This window comes from Apodemus sylvaticus, chromosome 3 (assembly GCF_947179515.1).
Source record: "Apodemus sylvaticus chromosome 3, mApoSyl1.1, whole genome shotgun sequence".
In the NCBI taxonomy this organism is placed as follows: Eukaryota; Metazoa; Chordata; class Mammalia; order Rodentia; family Muridae; genus Apodemus; species Apodemus sylvaticus.
Window position 1 is genome coordinate 116,125,809 of NC_067474.1, and position 21,499 is coordinate 116,147,307.

A 21,499-nucleotide genomic window follows, 5' to 3' on the forward strand; every position below is an offset into this window, starting at 1 on the left:
CATGGTTTGCACAGCCTGCTTTCTTACAGAAGCCAGACCAGCTCAGGGCCGTCCCACCTACAATTGGCTGGGCCCTCCCCTATGGATCACTAGTTAAGAAAATGCTTTACAGGCTAGCCTGATTATAGTTTGATTTTCTGAAGGCATTTTCTAAATTGAGGTGCCCTCCTCTCAGATGATGGTAGCTTGTGTAAAGTTGACACAAAGCCAGCTAGCATAGATCCATTCCTCACAATAACATTTAGACTCAGAAGCACAGGTCACAGGCAACAATGACTAAAAGCACTGATGAAATGGGCAGAGCCAGTCTTTTTGGGCAGTGAACTGCTAAACTTAGGTTAGAACTTAGAAATTTCTTTTTTGTAATGGTTTTTGAGTGTGATGCCAAAGGAAAATTGGCTTTCATGGCAAACTTTAAACATAAAATAGTGCATCTATGTTCTACATATATTTTCTGTATATACATATATACCTTACATACACATACACACACACACACACACATATACACTCAGGTTGATGAACATTTATGTGTGTTCATGTGTAACTTGAGTTCAAGTCAAGTAACATTGAGAACCCTTGTGAGTCCTCGCTGTCTTGCCTATGTACAGCATAACTCCACGTCCGAGGGATCCTGCTGTAGATTAGTGTCATGGTTTTAAATTTTATGGAGAAGGAACAATTCAGTGTGTCATCTGTTCTACTTCTTTTGCTCAGGTCTGTTTGGGAGATCTGTCTGCAGTATATAGATCTTTACTCATTCCCAGGCAGTTCCACATGAAGTGAATGTATGACAACAGTGTCTTTATTTGGACAAATAATTGGCTGATATACCACTTGGGTCTGCTATAGGAGCTGCTTATGAACACACACGTGTCTTTGGTTCCATCCATGAATGCATCTCTGTGGGTGAAGAGTACTTAAGAGTGAGTTCACTAGTTCATGGAATTTTGTCATCATGAACAAAAGTCTGAGAGAAACAATCAAAAGGAAAAATTCCTTACTTTGGCTGGTGGTTTCAGAGTTTTAGACCCTATTCTTGTATCTGTAAGGAGAAGAAAACATCATAGTGCCAGGGGCATGGGGCAGAGGTTGCCCACTTATATTAGATGTAGAGAGAGACTGTCTTGCCTGTGCTTTTGTCTATTTTATTTTCTTTAATTGTTTTTTTGAGACAGGGTCTTATTTACCCCAGTCTGGCCTTTAATTTCCTTTAAAGCCAAGGATAATATTCAACTTTTGATCTTCATGCCTCCATCTCCTGGGGGTTGAACTTATAGGCATGTGCCACCGGGCCTAGATTTATACACTGCTGGGTGTCAGACTGAGGCCTTTCTTCATGGGAGGAAAGCACTGTGCCATCTAAGGCACATCCCTGATTCCTGTATTGCCATCCTGTTCTCTCAAGATCCCCACCCCGTGGGCTCAAGCAGGCCAGATTCAGGACAAGTTTTCTCCCCTTGGTCAATACTCTCTGGATCCACCTTTACCGACACACACAGATGTAGCCTTTGTTTTGCAGGCATTTCTCAATACAGTGAAGTTAGTAATTAAGATAAGCTTGCGAGATGACTCAGTAGGTAAATGTGCTTCTCATCACGTTTGATGACTTGATTCCCAAGGTGACCAATGAAAACGGACTCTTGAAAGTTGTCCTCCGATCTCAGCATGCATGCTATAATGTGTGTACACATACACACACTCAAAAATAAGTGAAAGTAATAATTGTTTAAAAAACTCCAAACCTGATCCTCCTAGATAACTCAGTAGGTAGTACACGGGTGGCAATCCTAGAACCCATGTAAAGGTAGAAGGAAGGAACTGGCTCCACACAGTTGTCTTTTGACTTCCACTTGTGCCTTGTGACATGGATGTTCACACAGGCATCATGTATATATATACATACATACAAACAGGCAGACAGATAGACATACACCTTAAAAATAGTTAACCATTGCAAACCTATCTCTTAACCAACTTTACATATAAGCACATCTCCTTAAACTACAACATTTCACCCTTGGCCCCCAAAGGCTCATGTCTATCTCATAATTCAAAGCACATTCAGTCTCCAAGAGTCTCCATAGCAACAGCTCCAATATTGTTGTAAAGTTCAAGCCCAAAGTTTCCTAAGATTCAAGGTGAACTCTTAGCTGTGAGCTCCTGTAAAATACAAAGGATACTGTGTACTTCATTATCTGGTAGCACAGGATGAACATTCCATCTCAAGTGAGATAGGCGGTGACAGAAAGATGTGATGGGACCAAGTGCATCAGGATAGACATAAGCCGTGGAGCTCCTTGTCTGGCATTTGGTAAAGAATGCATCATGTGGTGCCCTAAGCTCCCAGTGCTTAGGCAGCCCCATCCCTGTGGCCTGCCTGGCCACGCCCACATCGTTTATTTTGTGTGCTTTCTCTGCTTGTTGCCGTGTTTTTGTTCTTAGCAGATGTTTCAAGTTCCTGGCGTTGTTGACTTCTCGTGTTCTCTTACCATGTTTTTGTCTCCATACTCACAGTTCCATACATTGCCTTCCCGGAGACTGCCTACGATGGCCTTGATGCTGCCATGCATAACTCGTCCCCGGGTCTTCTTTGAACTCTATGTGGAAGTAATCATTACCCTGTAGTTTTTATGTTCTGCACACTTGCAAAAGTAGCACTGTGTGGAAGATGTCACCACCACCACAGTTGAGGTCTGTGAGCCTGGATTGAAGAGCAGTAAAATGAATCCTGAAGAAACAGTTTTCTAGTCAGGCTGGTGCAAGCAGCATGACTCTGAGGTGCTCTGTGCTCAAGGGGAAGTATTTTACACCCTAGAGTTTGTTGTGAGTAAATTGTGGCCAGTTCTTGAAAAATATAGATATATACACATATGAGTGTGTGTGTATTTGTGATGCTAATGACTTCTTTTAAATGATCCTAAACCCCTTAGAAGCTGTCCTGGCTGGTTTTGTGTGTCAACTTGACACAGGCTGGAGTTATCACAGAGAAAGGAGCTTCAGTTGGGGAAGTGCCTCCATGAGATTCAGCTGTGGGGCATTTTCTCAATTAGTGATCAAGTGGGTAGGGCCCCTTGTGGGTGGTACCACTTCTGGACTAGTGCTCTTGGGTTCTATAAGAGAGCAGGCTGAGCCAGCCAGGGGAAGCAAGCCAGTAGGAAACATCCCTCCATGGCCTCTGCATCAGATCCTGCTTCCTGACCTGCTTGAGTTCCAGTCCTGACTTCCTTTGGTGATAAACAGCAATGTGGAAGTGTAAGCTGAATAAACCCTTTCCTCCCCAACTTGCTTCTTGGTCACGATGTTTGCGCAGGAATAGAAACCCTGACTAAGACAGAAGCCATACCTTCCTTTGCTTTATTTGCACTCGCTTTTATGATCAAACAGTGAGTTTTCAAGTCTTTTTTACTCTGCATTTTGCTTCCGGTTCTCAGTGCAAACTTGGCTAGAAGAAGCCACAGTCTAAATTCTGGATTGCTTTGAATATCCTTGCTCAAATCACTTTGTCTATCACCTTTAAACTCAGCCTCCTGTCAAGACACAGGGCATGGATAAATGTAATAAAGTTCTTTGCCAACATGGAAACAGGAATGGCTTTTAGCCCAATCCCTAATAGAATTCTTATTCTCATCTGAAACCTTACAAGAATAATCTTTATTGTTGTATCAGTTATTTTATGTTGTGATAAAAATTTCATAATGAAAAGCCAATTCAGTAAGTGTATTTATTTTGTGTTACAGTTCTAAGGAGGAGTCCGTAATGGTGGGGCAGCATGTCATCAAGCAGACAGAGCTGAGAGGTCGCACCTTAGCCACAGAGGAAGCAGGGAGAGTGAGCAGAAAGTGGGGCAGGGGCATAAATCTTTAAAGCCTTCCCCTAATGATAAACTTTCTCCATTAAGGCTATAACTCCTAAAAGTTCCATATCCCCCCCCCCCCAGCACCGACAACTAAGGACCAAGTGTCTAAGTGCATGAACCCACGGGTGACATTTCTCATTTCAGGAATAACAATCACCCACATTTCTGTCATTATCCTGGTCCTTTAAGTCCAGTGCTCTCTGCTTGTAGTAACCTAGACTTTCTTTAGCCCACTTCTAATTTTTCCAAATTCCTCTTGCAGACTAGGATCACAGTATAGAACCACCCAGTCAGGCTCTCACAGAAACGGCCCCACTTCACAGGGTCAGATTCAAGTGTTAGTTATTTTTATGTTTGCTGTGACCAAATACCTGAGAGAGCATATTGAAAGTAGATTTATTTATTTTAGCCCCCAGTTTCTGAGGTTTTACTCCATCTTCTTCGGCTCCATGGATGCTTGGGTCTGTGATGTGGCACTAGATGATGACGTCAGAAGCCCATGGCAGAGACTACTGGCTTACTACACATTAAGTAGAAAGAGAGAGAGGGTGATGGAGACAGATGGGAGCTAGCTAGATACATAGATACAAAGATAGATACTTAGATAGATATATAGATAGATACAGAGATACATAAATGCAAAGATAGATACAGAGATACAGAGATAGTTATGTAGATACATAGATATAGATAATACTTGCATTATTATTATTGCAATACTTGCAAATTATTATTATTATTTTTCCCTTTGTCTTTTTTATTTTTTCCATGTAGCTCATGGTGTGGTGCCATCCATATTTAGAGTAGGTCATCCCTTGATAATCAATTCTTTTTGGAAATATTCTCACAGACAACATCAGAGGTGTGATTTTCCTAATCTGGCAAACAGTTTTCAGTATGATCATGTTTGTTGGCAATAAAGAATCTCCATTATAGAAGGCAAAGCCTTAGCAAATACTGTCGGTATTTGGTGGTATCTGGTATTTATCAATGGCGGTATCTGGTGTACTGTCAGCAGTGTGAGGATCGCCATGACCTGCCACATCTTTACCAACATTTGATTCTGTCAGTCTTTAAAATTTAAGATATTCATACCAGGCACCTTTAATCCTAGCACTTGGGAGGCAGAGGCAGGAGGATTTCTGAGCTTGAGTCCAGCCTGGCCTATAGTGTGAGTTCCAGGACAGCCAGTGCTATATAGAGAAACCTTGTCTCAAACAACGGGGAAAAAAAATTTAAGATATCCTGTTCCGTATGGAGTAGGTCTCTGTGGTTACAATTTGAGTTTTCACTATGACTCAGCAGTTAAGAACTTTGTTATAAATATATTAGCTACTTTTGTGAAAGAATGACTGTAATAACTTTTGCCAATTTTTTTTTTTCAAAACAGAGTTTCTCTGTGTAGCCCTGGATATCCTGGAACTCACTCTGTAGACCAGGCTGGCCTTGAACTCAGAGATCTGCCTGTCCCTGCCTACCAAGGTCATGCTCCACCACCACCTCCTTGCCAAATCTCTTACTGGGCTTTCTTTTTTGCTGTTATTGCTTTGTAGATTTTTATATCAATTAATTAGTTATTAGTGTGTGTGCATGATATGTGTATGGAAGGCATGTATATAGAGTAAGAGCCTGATTTTAAGAGTTGGTTCTCTCATTCCACGATAGGGTCCAGGGATTGAACTCAGGTTGATAGACTTGAGTGTAAAGGGCCTTTACCTGTAGATTTGTATTATTTAATTACTTATTCAATATATATAAATTATTTGGATAAAGGCATTGTGAATATTTCTTTACAACATGGCTTGTATTTTTATTTTTACTTTAAGTTATATTTTTCAAACCGATTCTCAACTGAACTAGCTTAACTGTGTTGTTCTCCTGCCTCAGTCTCATGAATGTTAGATTATGGGAATGTACAGTGATATCTACCTTCTTAATGATGTATTTGATGGGAAATAAAATATATTCTCTGGGGCAGGGTGTCTGGGCGAACCTAAGGCCACACGCTGGCTACACATGTGCCCTAATGAATTCGATCTGTTGAAAATAAAACTTAAGTAAACTTGAATAAATACTTTGCCACATGTGTATTAAGAAGTTGTTTTGGTGTCAGTGAGTGAACCCAGGAACTCACATGTGCTAAGCAAGTGCACTGCCATTGAGCTACATCTCTCTCCTTTCCTTATTTTAAAATTCATAGACATATGTGTGTGTGTTGTTTATACAATGTACAGCATGGCAGTTTTTGTCATGTTGACACACACACGTAGATATGTGTGTTATGCAATGGTCAAATCTAGCTAATAAACAAGTACATTACCTCCCATAATTATCACGTTGTGATGAGAACACAAACATACTGTTTCTATAGTTTTCAAGAATGTAATAAGCAGCCATTGGGCATGGTCACAGTGCCATTAATTGACTTCTTAAACGGATCCCTGTAATTATGTCCCATTGACTAACATGTCTCTATCTCCATTCCACTTCTCACTAGGTCAGCTCTGATAATCACCATTTTACTCTGTGTTTGTATCAACTGTTTAAATTCTACAAGCGTGAGATCACGTGTGTGGCCTTTGTCTTTCTGTGCCTGGATTATTCCACTTCACCTCCTCCAGGTTCATTCATGAATCCCAAATTATGGGATTTCCTTCTTTCATAGCTAAATAGTATTCCATTGTGCATGCATACCACATTTTCTTCAAGTTTTATATGACAGATATGTTAATTCAGGTCCTTAACTATTATAAATAGTACTTCCATAAATATGGGAGTGAAGGTATTTGTGTGACATTGATTCCATTTTGTTTGAATATATAATAAGTTGTGGGTTTTCTGGGTCATATAGTTGTACTTTTAATTCTGAGGAATCTCCAAAGTTTTCTACAATAGCTATATTAACTTACACTTCTACTCACTGTGTGTGTGTGTGTGTTATACTGGTTCTACCTTTCTGTCAATATGTTCCCTTTGTCTTGTTTTGCTTGTCGCTACTCTAAGGATAAGGTGATAGACAGTATGGTTTTGATTTGTACTACAGTGATAATGAGAAAGATTGAACACCTTTCCATATACACATTTGTCATTTCTTTGTCTTCTTTTGAGAAATGCCTATTTTTAACTGATCATTTGTTTTCTTACTCTTTCCCCATTGTGTGTTCTTGGTACTCAGGTTGAAAGTCAGGAGGGACAAAATGTGTGGATTTGTGTCTGTCTCTCCAGTCTGTCGTGTTGTCTACAAGTAAGTTTGTGTCAGGATCATGTGGTTTGTCACTATAACAGTGTGGCGTATTTTGAAATTAAGTAGTCCGATGTCTCTAGCTTTGTTCCTTTTGCTTAAGTGTGCCTTGCCTATTTGGGGGTCTTTTCTGAGTTCCCATGAACTTCAGGGCTATTTTTCTCTTTCTCTGGTTAATGTTACTGGTGTTTGGTATCCATCACACTGAGTTTGTACTTTGCTTTGACTGGTGGACACTATAACAGCATGCAAGCACAGGATGTATTTCCATTTATTTGTTTCTTCTCCAATTCCTTTACAGTGTAAAGATCTTTCATCTCTGTGATGGTGTCAACTTGGCTGGAGTGAGGATTACCCGGAGAACTGGTAAAGCTTTATTGTGGGGTGTGTCTGTGTCCTGAGGCATTTGAGTCATTGAGTGGACAAGGAGGCTCTGCTCTCTGTGCTGGCAGGCTTCATCTGCTCAACTGAGGGCAGTCAGACAGCATGAAATGACCAGAGGATTTAGGTCTTTGCCTCTTGGATCTGGGGTTCACAACTCTTCCCTCCTGGACATCAGCACTCCAAGTATAGACTTGAGGACTTATACCAGAAGTCCTACTGTCCTCAGAACTTTAATCTCTCTCTGAGAATTATACCACTGGCTTCCCTTGTTCTGAGGCCTGGGTGCTTGGATCAAGCCCTGGTACAGTCTTCACAAGGTCTAACTTTGTCAAGTGGATTTTGAGTCATTTGACCTGTTCAGGATGGGAAAGAGCTGATGGTGAAGCAATGTAGGGATGATGCTGTGTATGTGAATAAAATAAGACATAATCACCCAGGCCTTGTTGGATACATGAAGAGAAGCTGAGGGAAGGATCTGAGATGGACTGAGTGCCCATTAAAGGTCAGTTGCTCTGTCAGATAATGTGAACATCCTTAATAGTGATTCTGAAAGAGAAGTCTTAGTTGAAAGTCTAACAGCTTTGGGTGATTTTACTAACATAGCTGCTGGATGGTGGAGTTAGGATTCGAACTCAGATCTGTATTGTTTCCTCCCCACTCTCCTCCAGTCCCTTTCCATGTACTTCCCTTCTCTTTCTTCACATTTTTCAACTGTCCCACCATCCTTCTGTGGATTTCTGAAACTCTGCTCTTCCTTACTTTCTATGGAACAGAATCTACCTTTTCTTTTTCTTTAAGATAAGGTCTCTATTTTGTCTTGGGTATCCTAGAACTCACTTTGTAGACCAGGCTGGCCTCAGATAGCAAAGATTCTCCTGCTTCCCCTTCTTGAGTACTGGGATTAAAGGTGTGTGTCACCTGTTCTTACTGGGTCACAGAGAAGCAGCTTTCCGCCCACTTTCTTACCCTAAAATATTGCACTTTTTATTGCATTCAGTAATTCAGAAGCATGCTCACATGCCACTTAGGTATCACTGTACAAGGAACCATCTAAGCAGAGTGGTTTGAGACAGCATACATCTATTTAGCTCACATTTCCACTGTCAGGTATTGGGCACATCAGCTCAGTAGTGCTGATCTTGTCCACGCTCATTTGCTCTCGTGCCTGGGGCATCAGCTGAGATACTGGGACCATCCTACTGCTGGCTGGCTCGGTCTCATACTTTGGAGGAGAGGAACCAAGGAAGCCAATGGAAGCCAGAGGCTCTTGGGTCTAGGCAAGGAGACAATACAGTAGCACTTGCAGTGTCTCAGCTCAAGCTGCTGTAACAAAGTATCCCAGACTTGGTGGCACAAACAACAGGTGTTTGTTTCTCATAGGTAAATGCATGGAGGTCAAGGTCAAGATGCTGGCAGAACATTTAGTGGCTCATCGGAAGCCACCTTCTTTCTATGTCCTCACAGGGTGGAAAGCTCTGATCTCTTTGCTCTTTCACAGTTACGAATCCCTTCCTAAGGCTCCCGCTCTCGTGACCTCATCATTTAAAATTACTGTTTTAAAAACTGATTAACTCTTTATTTGCAACTTAATGTGCACTTAGGATGTATTCTGATCATTTTCTCTCCACATCCTCTCTTAACCTCTTATCAAGTCCTCCTCCTCCCCGCTTCCAGTCCCTTTCCTGGCTTTTCTGACTTTTGGTTTTGTTTTGTGGCCTGGGCTGCCACTGGATTGACACAACCCATTGGAACTTGGTGGGTTCATCAGTGGGCACATAGCTGAAGCCAATGGTTCCCTCTCACCCGAATCTTATTAGTAGCAAGTAGTTCAGCATCAAGTGGCAGGGCACCCAGTGTCCTCCCCCCCCCTTGCCTGCCTGCTGATTGGATCATTTTTGTGTTGTTTTAATTCAGGCAGCTACAGCTGCTGTGAGTTCATGATTGCAATGGCTGATTTGAAGTTCTTCTCCCTACATCCTGGCTGTTGCATTCTTTCTACCCCCTCTGCCTTAATGGGATGCTATAAATGTCTTGCTAGGGCTGAGCATCTACATGAACTCATTTTCACCCAAGTACTTCCTGAAAGTCCCCCTCTCCCATATAAACATGTTAGGAAGTCAGGGCTTCAGCCTAGGCCCTTCTTGGGATTCAGTGATATCAAGGAAAGGCAAACTCCATTTCTTTTCCTGTACTGTCTGCACTCCTACTATAGCACATGTCACTTCCAAGTTTCCAAAAACGCATGGGGACTCTCTCATCATCAGTTAGCAAAGATCAATTCTATAGCAGAATTTAACTCCATTATGTCCATTCCGGCTTGTGGATAAAATCAGATCTCAGATGTTAAGGGCTCAGTTGCACAGGACTATTCAGTTTGGAGTCCAGGCCTCAGGGTTTCTGACCAGCTGGCAGCAAGCAGCTCCCTACAACTCTTTAGTGTGGCTTTGTTCATTGGCTAGGGCAGCTCAGAGAACCCAGGGAAAGATCACATTTATCGGTTTATTGTAAGACCACAAACAAGTATCTGGATGAAGATACACCTGGGGCCATCTGGCAGGTGCCTGGCTGCTCCTGGGATGTGGACCAGTTCTTCCTCAGTCTCCTCAGTCTCCACAGGTTACCAAAAGCTCTCTGAACTGTTCTACTGGGGTTTTATGAAGATGTCATTACGCAGGCATGACTGAAGCATGGGCAACTGCATACCAATTGGACTGGGCAGAAGGTTATCATCTAGTTCTCCGAGACAATGAGAAAGTCAGCATAACCTGTCTGATCAGATTTTTCATGGCCCCTCTGTGCAGCGTGCCTTCCTTTCTGGTATGAGGCAGGACCCTGTGTGAAGTGAAGGTCTTAGGATCTGGTATTAGGCAAGGTAACTAAGAATGTCTTTCTGGCCAGGAGTTAGACAGGAACGCAACAGGTTATAATATACTTTTGGTTTTAGTGATCTGACTTGGGGAAGAAAGATCCTAGTTCTTACAGTATGCCTTCAGAAGAAAAAAGAACAGAGAACAGAAAAAAGAACAGAGAAAGAGGTTTTGCTCTGAGACCCAAGTTGCCCCAGCATAATAACAAAGACTTTTTCTAAAAAAAATTCTTTATAGCTTTAAATTTGCTTTAGAAACTAAAGGCCAAATACTTTAACTAAAGCTATACTTAACTGTTCTAGCCATTTTGGAAATGGTAAGAACTATTGGAATCTCTCTCTCTCTCTCTCTCTCTCTCTCTCTCTCTCTTTCTCTCTCTCTCCCTCTTTCTCCCCGTGTGTGTGTGTGTGTGTGTGTGTGTGTATGCACACATACATGTATACCATTTGTACATGCACACATAACATTTGGTTTTGTGAACACAGAGGGTACCTTGCAGATTAGAGAGGGGGTGGGAGAGGGGAGACTGTTGTTAGTGGCAGTAATTAATTCTATACATGAGTCTGGACACACACACAGAAGTGTGGATTTGGAGATTGCTTTCATGAAACAGTCTCTTTGATCTGAAAGGAAATAGAGTCCTTATGTTTATGGACCACGTTGTGTAGGAGAGCCCTTAGCCCATACACTCCTTTGATGTGTGCATTTCAGGATTGTGTTGAGCAGGGTTCCTCCTCTGCAGACTACACATCTAGGTGCAGAGCTTCCGAGGCTGAGGCCAGAGACTAAGGTTGCAGTCTAGGCTCTGCACTGATTAGTTGTTGTTGGACAAAATGTTTATTCTTTGAGTTTTACTTTTATCACTTATAACTTCGGAAAGCTTGTCTCTTTTGGTTGTTAGGTAGAGTGAAACAGTTTCTTTCTGTGATGGATGTACATTAGCCACCCCCTGGAAGAGGCTACTGAAAAATAAGATTCACAGGAAATGTGAATTGCAAAGCCTAGCAAGTATATAGCAGGAAGAAAATCTTCCTGGCTCCACATTGAAGCAGCAATACTTTGTATCTACTGAGACAAAAGAGACACTGTAAAGCTAAATTCATCTGCAAATTCATGTTTCACTTTGGTTTTTAATGTGGCCACTTGAAATTTGAAAGTTAGCTTATTTCTGTTTTCTATTTTCATTTCTATTGCTGTGATAAACACTGACTTAGAGAAGGAAGGTTTTAGTTCATCTTATAAACTCCCAGGCCACACTCTATCACCCAGAGAAGTCAGGACAGGAGCTCAGAGCAGGAACCTGGAGGCAGGAACTGAAGCAGACACTATGGAGGGATGCTGCTTCCTGGCTTGATCTGCCTAGCTTGTTCAGTCTGCTTTCTTATGTACCCCAAGATGATCTGCCTAGGTTTGACACTTCCTACAGTGGACTGGGCTTTCTTATACTAACCATTAACCCACAGACTTGCCTATGAACCAATGTGACAGAAGCATTTTCTCATTTGAGATTCCTTCTTCTAGGATAATCCTATCTTGTGTCAAGTTAACAAAAGACTAGTGTAACAGAACATAGTTATTGTTCACTGGTGGCTTGCATCCTATTTCTTCAGACCCGTTTTTTGTGGCTATGAAGTACTGTATAAATGTTAATTTTATCCTGAACATGTATAGAAGATGTCATTGTATAGGCTGGGATTCCATTTTTATCTAATGCTTATTAACATTCACTAAAATTTTAATATAAGCTTTAAAACATTTTTATTTGTTGAATATTATCTTCATTTGCATTTACAATGGTAAAACCTTTCCCGATTTCCCCCCTCCCCAAACACCGCCAACCCCTCCTCCCACCCCCTGCCTCCACATATATACCCCTCCACCCGACCCACTCCCACCCCCACCCCCAATTTCCCTTTGTTGGGGCATCTATTGAGTCTTCACCTGGCCAAGAACCACTCCTCCCACTGATGCCCAACAAGGCATTCCTCTGCCACATTTTTGGCTAGAACCATGTGTACCCCTTGGTTGATGGTTTAGTCATTGGGGGCCCTGGGGTGTCTGGGTGGCCAACATCATTGTTCTTCCCATGAGGCTGTAAACCCCTTCAGCAGCTCTGGACCATCCTCCAGCTCCTCCATTGGGGACCCCACGCCCAGACCAAAGGTTGGCTGCTAGCCTTTGCCTCTGTATTTGTAAGGCTCTGGCAGGGCCCCTCCTTAATATAAGCTTTTATGTGGGCATCTTAGTTTTTTCTCCTGATGTATACAATAGGAAAGAAAGAATTCATTTATATGAGTAAATAAAAACTTGAGTGCACCGGATTGCAATTATGTGAGCATCGTGTCCTATAGTGGTCACGATCAAGAATTCTTTTGATTACACATACCACAAGTACAGTACAAATCAGTATAATTAAAACAGGGGGTATTATAAGAATGGAAAGGCAATGGACTTCTGGAATTAGTGCACTTAGAAAGTTGTCTTCTTATATCTCTTTTTCTCTGAAGTTTACTTCTTTCTCGTTGGTAACATTTTCTTCTCAGCTCTCCTGTCCCCACATATCATAAACACAGACTGTAGGTATGCTGTGTGTCATCTTTCCTCAAGGGCAGGATTCAGTTTGACTTACTCTCTGGTTTTCACCTGTTGATCTAGATTCATTTTAGATATTGATCTTGGGACAGCTTCAACTCTAGCCAGAGAAGAGAATTTTTCAGAAAGAGTGCTTCTTTTATTTGCTTAAAGAAAATGTATCTTATGACTGCTTTTTAGATATGACTTATCTCCCAGAGCTTTGTGGGCTGAGTATCCAGTGACACTGGGCCCCTAGTGTCATACTGTAAGAGCAGTGGGCCCTTTAAGAGGTGGGCTTAGTGAAAGGAAACTAGGTCATGAGGGCTCCAAGCTCATGAATGGATTAACATTGTTTTGTGGTGGTGGTTCATGGGAGTGGACTCATGCTGGGCCTGGTGGTGTAAATCTATAATCCTAGTTACTCAGGAGGCTTAGGCAAGAAGATCCCAAGTTCAAGGCCTGCCCTAAATTACAGAGTGAGTTCAATGCTTTGCCTAGGTAAGTTAGCAAGATCCTTTTTCAGAATTAAAAAATAAACTTAAAAGATGACTAGAGATGCAGTTTTGTGATAAGTGTTTGCTTAACATATAGCAGATATAAGGCATTCAGCCTGGTTCTTATAATAGATTGATTCCTTTGGAGGGTGGGCTGTTATCAAGAGCAGGTCTTGACTCTCTATTGCTTGGTTTCTCGTCGAGTAATGTTCCTTCTGTGTTCTGGTTCCCTTGACACTTTTGTCCCATGTTATAATATAGCAAGGAGTCTTTGTCAACTGTACCATGCTGTTTTGTCCTTCCTGCCACCAGAATTGTGAGCCTCAGAAACCTCTTTAAAAGGACCTCAATCCCTGTACTTTGTTATAGTAATGTCAAACAGGGCAGGACCACAGTGGTAACTAATATGTACTAACTAATAAGTACAGTGAAAAACTTCAGTTAGAACAGAGAAGATTAGGGCTCAGAGAAATTCTATATTTTGGCCAGTTTTAAACTTCCAGGCTAAATGTTTAAATTTCTTTAAAGCCCATATGTTTAACCAATACACTAAGAGAATTCTGGTAAATTGGCTTGTGCTGACTTGAATTTTAAGGAGTTAGCTCTTGCTGCATTAGATCACTTCCCATTGAACCTGAGGGTGGGACTTCACATGAAGTTGAACTGATTCCAGGAAAATTCTTCTGGAACTGGGACTGGGTACTGGGAGTTTAAGGATGTGCCCTGCGGCCTTGCAGCCAAGGCCTTGCAGCCAAAGCCTGAAAGGGAATGGGAAAGCACATCAGTTAGTGTCTCTGACATACTGTGTTTCAGATGTTAGCAATACACACACACATACACACACACACACACACACACACACACACACACACATTTCCCACCATTACATGGTTCCCTGTGGTTCACAGCTCACGGGCATGGTGATAGTAGGAACAGGGGTGAGTACCATTGCATCATTTTCTGTCATTCACAAACAATATGCAGTCTAAAGGAATATTCTCTCAGAGTGATGGTTCATAGATCACTCAAAAAAGGGGGGCCAGGTCTAGAAGGTGTAAAGTTCCTTATCTGGTCAAAAACAAAATGAAAATTCAAGCTAAGATGGTTTGAAAAGTCAAAAACGGCCTGTCTTCTTTAATTCTGTAGCAATATAAGAGGGCAGTATGTGGTGGCTTTGTTGGGTGAATCCATTTCAAACATGCGGGGAGTCTGCCATGAACTTCTCAGGAAATTGTTCTCTATATGTGGCTCCATGCTCTCCATTGTAATGGATGCAGCGGGCAGTGGCTGTGAAGCAGGAAACAAGAGCCTTTCCCAAAGATGGCTCATCAGCTTCCCAGGGCCTGGCATCATGGAGCACACAGGCTGGAGTGGGAAGGCACAGTGTAGACAAACAAGTGGAGCATGACACGGTAAAACATGTACAGTGTACTATGGGAGCTGATGGAATTATATCTAGCCTGGTTCTGACAGCTTAAAGATTCCCTGGGGAAGTGCTGTCTGCACAGGGACTTGAAGAGAAGGTTGGACTGGGACATTCAGGAAATCCAGGGATGCCAAATGTCTGGACCTAAAGACTGAGGTAGAGAGACTTGCAAGGTGAATTAGTGGATAAAAGCAGTTTGCTGCTGGCTTGCTCATCTGTGTGTGATCTTCAGGAGCCTTATGGTAGAAGGAAAGAACCAACTCCTTCAAGTTACCTCTGACCTCAACATGTGGATACATGCATGCATGCATGCATGCACACACATATGCGCATATACACAAACACACACACACACACAGTAAAGCAATAAAATGTAATAATAATCATTTTAGAAAGAATAGAGGTGAGGTGAAACAAGAAACAAGAAGTCTAGTTCTGAGGGAGAAATAACAGTCCTGGAGCGTGAAGGGTGCATGTGTCAAACACCAGGTCAGCGGTCTCAGCCTTCCTGATGCTGCGACTCTTTAATATAGTTCCTCATGTTAAGGTGACTCCCAACCATAAAATTATTTTTGTTGCTACTTCATAGGTGTATTTTGGCTACTGCTATGACTTATAATATAGATGCCTGTGTTTTCTGATGGTTTTAGGTGACCCCTGTGAAAAAGTCCTTCAGTCTGACCTAGGGTCATGACCTAGATGGAGGGGCTAAGACCTTGTCTTTCTTAGGGTTAATTGCTATTATGAGACACCATGACCAGAAGCAACTTGGGGAGTGTCTTAGTTACTGTTCTATTGCTGTGAAAAGACAGCAAGGCCACGGAAACTTATAAAATAAAGCATTTGATTGGGGATTATGGGCTTGTCTACAGTTTCACAGGGTGAATCCATGACCATCATGACAAAGAACATGGTGGCAGGTGGGCAGGCATGGTGCTCGAGGAGTAGCTGAGAACTTATATTATGATTCATAGACAGCAGGCAGAGAGAGGAGCAAGACAGACAGGGGTGGGGGGAGGAGGGGGCTGGGGGAGTGGAGGGAGAAGGAGAACAGAGATAGATAGATAGATAGATAGATAGATAGATAGATAGATAGATAGATAAGAGTCTGGTGTGGGCTCTTGAAACTTCAAAGCCCAGCCCCAGTAGACTCACCTCTTCCAACAAGGCCACTTCTAATCCTTTCTAATAGTCCAGCAATTGGAGACCAAGCATTGAAAATTATAAGAGCCTATAGGGGCCATTATCATTCAAAGCACTACAGGGAGGAAAGGGTTTATTTCATCTTGGAGAAGTGTGGCTTGTTCCCTCTGGGTTGCTCAGTTTGTTTTCATATACTATCCAGGACCACCAGCCCAGGGGTAGCACCACCTACAATGAGCTACACCCCCTCACATCAATTATCAATCAAGAAAATACCCCGCAGACTTGTCCACAGGTCAGTGGAGGCATTTTCTCAGTTAAGATTCCTTCTTTTCAAATGACCTAGCTTGTGTCAAGTTGACACAGAAACCCGCCAGCACAGTCCTATAATTAGATTTGCATTTTAGATGTGAATCAATTTTTTCACTTCTTCTGACTCATTTTCTTATCTCTTATGTTGAAAGGGATCTCATGCTCTCTTCAGTTCCTTTCTGCTTTAATATTTCATAAATTCCTCCGGCTGTAGAATCCTTAATCCTATGCTAGTTTCCAGATCTCCCGGGCAGCAAGGCCCAAGATTATAACTAGGGCTGGAAGAGGTGTGTGGGGTGTAGTCGGGGTGGGCAGGGCTAGGAAGATAAATGGATGCTGCATCTTTCCCACTAGAAGTTAGCAAATTGGAAGGTAGCAGGAACACGGAAAGGATGGGTACCTTTGTCTTCTCAGCAAGCAGGTGGAGTACATCTTGTTCTGCTTCTGGCATGGCTGAAATCTAATATTTTCTCATCTCTGTCAAAATGCTTTAAGTATTGCATTTTCAAGTATTTAATGATAAATACTATGAAGCCTGAAATGTACTTTAAAAGTCTGGAGAAGCGGGGCTGGAGGTACAATTCAGTGGCTTAGCATTCATGAGGCTTTGGACTGATTCCCCAGCCTTGCAAGTAAAAGACTAAGTACACGAATAAGTGAATGAATGAAGTTAGGGCTATACATATGAAAGGAGATTGATTATGGCTTGGTATTGTTGATATTGAGTTATAGGTACAGAGAGATCCAACACATAATTTAATCTGCTTTTGTGTTTTGCTAGATCACTTCTGTAAATCAGAGTGAAAAATAAATCCTTCCAACCTCATTACCTAAATTTCTCTTTTATTATTAATATTTTTTGTACAAATAGAGAATGAATCAGACTCCCACTTGGTCTATAAACATCTTGCAACTATTGTGTTATAAATAGCAACAGACTATTTTAAGTTATATTATCTACTTGGATAGCTTAAAGTGTTTTAGACTACATTGAAATTACATAGGTGGGTCAAAGAAAGAGAATTTTGTACATATTTTACAGAATATTACAGGACATAGATTAGGGAAGTCTTGGGTGACATGAACTTGATGTGAACAAGCTTGCAGTTCTGTGCTGGGTCTGTCTGAAGGAATCTGGGTATCACAGAGAGTCACCAGACTTGGAATCAGGTAGAGTAGACCTAGTGATGAACTCGTTGAAGGGTAACATAAAATACCACATCCAGGCACAAAGCCAAGCTCTTTGTGTCCTTGGTGTCACACAGTTTTTAATAGCCACCTTATTACTTAGATGTAATGGTTTTATGAATGGGCTAACAGAGTCTTAAGGTATAAAATTTGTCTGTGACTGTTTAGACATGAACTTCCCAGTAAATGTTATGACAAATGAAGAACTGAAGTCCTGAGGTTGGGTGACACCCCACTGGGGACTAGAATGGCTGCATGTAACAGGGATAGGCAAAAGAGTGGCTCACCACAGGGAGATTTCTTTCCTTCTCTCCCTTAGCTAATCTAGGGATAATTGACATGCTATGGGTTTCTGAAGCTCAGAATCCTTCTGTCTTTTGCTTGGGTGCTAAAGCCTTTTAGCATGAAGCTCTAGTGACTCAAATAGGAGTCTGTCCTTTCTGTCTTCCTGTGGGCTCTGGGACTAGAACTCAGGTCATAGGCTTGGCAATCGCCAGCCTGCTCACGCATCTCATTTTATTTCATCCAGTGATGTAGAGAATGGCGGTTTCTCTCACTGGAGAGACACGAGTGTGGCCATGAGTCGGGTTGTAGAAAACTTATGTACACATGTTTGGATAGCGCTCAAACATAGGTATAACATAGGTTTCCTTCAAAGCCAGTGGCTTCTCTCCGTGCCTCTTTAATCTACATCTGCTGGGACTGCCACGCTGACATGCCAAATGGAATGTGTGCCAGACCTCTTTCAGCGTTAAGAGCTTGTTCTTATTTTTGTTTCTTTGTGGCTTCAAACGTGTTGCCATTGTCTCCCAAGTGCTGGAGAAACAGGCGTGCATCCAGGCACCAAGCCTGTCTCAAGGTTTACTTTTAAAAATGTATTGATCGGAAATAAAGCCTTACGATGGAGCCTAGGCCAGCTTGATCTTTCTATCCTGTCCACACTTCTTGAGTGCCGGGATTATGAAAGCATGCCATAACTCCCCTTTTAGGAGTTACTTAGTTACTATCAAAAATTTAAACTATATTTTAAGTAGTTTTAATTTACAATTGCAACGATAGTGGGGCATTGGAACGAAGGGCTTGCTTTTGATGAGAATAAAAATATTTTCCTCCTAGTGATTTTTTTGAATTGAACCGAAGGGTAACCAAGCATCAGATTTTAGATGTTTGACCCAAAACGTGTACAAGAGTACATAGGAGGAAGCTGTCTCAATCAGAAGCTGCCTTCAGGCATCACCGAGCAGAGACTCCCACACGGGCAGTAGAGCCACGGCAGTTCAGTTCGCTTTTCACTGGTCATCCTGGGAAAGGAGCCCTGGCAGGTGCGGTGACACCGCTGGCCTCAAGTTCCACTCTCGTGGCGGAGTTACCACCGTAGCCGTGTGCAGCAGCCGAGAGTGACCAGAGAGTTTGACATCTGAGCCATGGTATCCACGTGAGCTTGCATATGTGACATTCGTTTTCCAAAAATAAGATGGCGTTTTCAGGGTTGTCAAGGACATGAGGGAGTCTAGCAAGGAAGGGCCCTGAAAGTGGGAAGTAAAAGCTGCGAGTGATCATTATTACCTCAGGATCGTCAAGTAAGCATGCGTTTCAGGACGAGTTGTCTCGGAAAGGATGCCCCACCTGGAAAACTCGTCTTGTCTTCCAGGAGACACAGCACTTGGTCAGTCACCCAAAACAGACATCTCTACTCATGCTGCGTAGACATTCTCTTATGCTTGCTAGCACACTGCCTGCTTGCTCTTGCGTGTTGCTGTATGTAGCCCGCGGCTGCTGCTCTTAGTTGACACATGTGATTCTACGCCGAACCCTTGATCAGCTGGGGCACAGCATATGAGAACACTTGAATGAGTGTAGATTTCTCCTCTGGATGTCCTTCGGAGAAGGAGAGGGGGATGACAAGTCAAGTTTTGAGAACACAGGGACTCCTGAAAGTCTGGGCCTGCAGTTTTCCAGCAGGAGGAGAGGGAGTCAGGCCTACCCTGTTATTGAAGAATCCTGAAAGGATTCCCAACCCGTTCCCTTTTCTTCTTGGCTGTGGCTCAGTGATGTAGATTTTGGCATTGGTCTTGGTCCTGTCCTTGGTTCTTCAGGTGAGATTTTGACACTATAGGTCTCAGGTCCAGTACCAGTGAGGGCTGGCAGGAACCAGGCCGGGGGGCTGGAACTGATGAGAGACACTGCTCAAACTGGAGCCTGGGAACCTTCTGAAAAGTTTTTCTTTTTTAAAGTCCAGACAAGCCAACTATGTCTAGGATACACCTAAGAACTCTTCCGTTAATAACCCTGCTGTGTTCATTCGCAGGTCATGTCCCCTAAGGAGATAACCTGGATATGACCGAGGTGTGTTGCTCACATATGTTTTAATACTGTTCATTGATTTATATCGATTACATCAGAAAATCAAAGTGCTGTGTTTCAGAGACCCATGTTACAGGATATTTGATCACACTGTGAACTCCAAGATTGTGTTATTTACTGGAAAAACCTATTCTTAGTTGTGGTGTTGCTTAGCCTTAGCACACACTTTTAATCTGAGGGCTTTCTGTTTGAATATTGTAAATGGGATTAAATAAAGTCAACCATGGGTCAAGAGGTGGATTGACAGGAAGTGAACAGAGGATTATTGAGAAAAATCTGTACAGGGTAAGAGGAAGTCAGGAGGATGGACAGAGAGACAAACAGGAAGCTTAAGGGAAGGACATGCAGTTTAAAGGAGGTTTTTGGAGGTGACATGTGAGAGGACCATTCCTAGTGGGACACTGGCTGAGGGGGAAGGCCAGCTGGGTGTTTTCTCTGCCTCTCTGAGCTAGCAGGTTCTACCCCAGCATCTGGCTCCCGAGTCTTCATTAGTAAAATCAAACAATTGAGACTTTACTAAAAAAACAACAGACCTGCCTTTATAAAAGCAAGCTTACAACAGAAAAACTTTGCCCTCATTTATTGCATAATTCATAAGATTTCTGTCATCCAATTGTTCCGGTGAACCCAATTGTCATAGTGTAGAGGGTTGCCACGGTTAGGAACACTGGGAATGCTTGGTAATAGAGATTGGGCTCAAGAGAGACAGGCAGACATTTACCATCAGAACCCATGGTGAAAATTACATCCATATCATAACTTAATGTGAACACACACACACTCATACCACCTTAAGCAGTATTTTAAGAAACAATATTTCCCACATTCTAAAAAGTAATACTTTTCATCTTATTTCCTTTTGGCGAAAATAATGCCTATGAACTGTTAAGTTTATTTTACAATTTACCAGTGGGCCACAGTGTGAATAGTATAAAATGTAAAAGAAATCACTGGAATGGGGGAAGGGACATGACTCAGTGGTTAAAGCATTTGCTTGAGTATGGATCTCCAAAACCCCCACAAAATGCCCAGTGGGCGTGGCAGCCCAGCCTCCAAAGACGGGGACAGAGGATCCCCAGAACAAGCTGGCTAGGAGAACTAGCTATATTTGTGCACTCTGGTTTTGATGGATGACCCTGTGTCTATGAGGAACCTGGAAGAGTGACCTGGGATGATTTCTGACACCAACCTTGCATCTCTGCATGTACGCCACACACATTTGTATCACACATGCAGACCTCACACAAGAATGCAAGGAGGAAGGCGAGAAACACTGCTTCCATTCATTTCTTCATTGACTTGTTAATTTAGCATTTGCTCACTATATTCCCTTTCTTTTTCCTTTGGTTTCTGTTGTTTTGTTTTTTTATTCGTTATATTGGAGAGGAGATTGATCCCAGGGCCTCATGCATTTACTCAGTATTTGGGTACTCACTGGTTGTCATGGGACCCAAGGAATGCATGGACTTTCCTTCTTAAATACTCCAAATATAATGAGCATTCAGACAGTAAAAACCCAGCACAGAAAATCACTTTGCCTTATACAAAAGGCTTTTTATATTCTCATCAATCACAATGCTAACACATCTCTAATGTAGGACAGCTTCAAGCTTAATCTTAAAGATAGGAAACTATCTGTGTTTTGGA

The 21,499-nt window shown here is 42.2% G+C and overlaps 1 protein-coding gene across 4 annotated transcripts in view; it reads left to right on the forward strand.

Annotated features, from left to right (window-relative positions):
- Dnajc6 (DnaJ heat shock protein family (Hsp40) member C6) overlaps positions 1–21,499 on the forward strand; it is a 155,434-nt gene that overhangs the window by 30,946 nt on the left and 102,989 nt on the right. For 2 of the 4 annotated variants that reach the window (XM_052176853.1, XM_052176850.1), the window contains exon 2: positions 7,402–7,466. The exons of the other annotated variants lie outside the window; for them this stretch is intronic. The gene's annotated coding sequence lies outside the window, so the exon portion shown is untranslated. The remainder of the gene's footprint in view (positions 1–7,401; positions 7,467–21,499) is intronic. 4 annotated transcript variants of the gene reach the window in all.